Genomic DNA, 1,194 nt, shown 5'->3' with positions numbered 1-1,194 from the left:
TTTACTTAAGGTTCATTTCCTGACAACTTGCTATTAACTTAACACAGTTATCCAAGATAAGATTCTGATGGGACATAGGCAAAGTGCACCATCAAGTATTCGCCGGGAGGCAGAACTTGTTTTGAGATACCTTGTCCAACCTTGGATTAAGTTTTTTAAATTTTGACATGGTTTTGATCTTCATGAGTGGATGTTTTAAACAAATGATTCGTGACATCCTTTTATGACCTAGTTTTTCATGACATTCTGTTCATCTACAGATAGTGGTTTTGCGTCACGTCTTATGCTCATCTGCAGATAGAATGATTAAAGTCAGAACAAGATTTGCCAACAACAATAATCATTCTTAGATATTATTTGTTTATCTTTGTGTTTCCCACTGACCTTGCTGTGTTGACAGAATGGTCAACTGCTTGTTTGTTTTTTAAGCACAACTGAACAGTTTTAGAAGGATACCGTTCGCATTCAAAGGGATAGTTGTGTAACGTTCTGGGAAATGTTTAGTCTGTAATTGTGCAGTTTTATTTTTTTTCTCATGCCAGATTATAACAACACTTTAAAGAAATCTGCTTCAACAAACTTAAACAGCTTTCTGTTTCTTCTATTTAAAGGTGCACCTGTTATTTTTTATTTCTTTTTGGTTAAACGTGTTGATAACAGGTAATGATTGCATAATCTTTGATCTAAAACTAAAATACGGTGACCGTGGGTCTGCAATAAAAACACTAGCGCGTAATTGCAGTTTCACGTATGGATCTTTTTTTTTTAGTTTACACATGTGGGGTATTTCAGATCTGACCTTTTGTCCACATGTTGTTGCCAAACAGTCTAAAAGCACTCTAGTGAGGTTGGGGGGGGGGCTCTACCCTCCTCCCTGCGTTGCGCTGCACGCGTTCCGTACACCGGCTTATCTTACAACATTCCATATTGCCACATCTTCATTCTGTTTCAGGTTGTACCAACCACTTACAGGTTTTTTATCTCCCACCGAGATTTATCTGGATGCCTGGTGAGGATCTGTTTCAGTACCCCGACCCGGGTTTGCTCGGGCTCGCTGTTTCTCACCTGGAGAGACAGAAGGGCGTGGGATACCCGGCTTGGGGCTGGGGGGGGGGGTGCATGTGAGACCGTGTGTGAGGTGATAATGTCTTCAGTTCTCCCAAAAAGGACTTTAAGTTACTTCCATGATTGCAT

Source organism: Austrofundulus limnaeus, unplaced genomic scaffold (assembly GCF_001266775.1).
Source record: "Austrofundulus limnaeus strain Quisiro unplaced genomic scaffold, Austrofundulus_limnaeus-1.0 Scaffold1461, whole genome shotgun sequence".
Classification (NCBI taxonomy): Eukaryota; Metazoa; Chordata; class Actinopteri; order Cyprinodontiformes; family Rivulidae; genus Austrofundulus; species Austrofundulus limnaeus.
Note: the sequence above shows the minus strand (reverse complement) of the source record.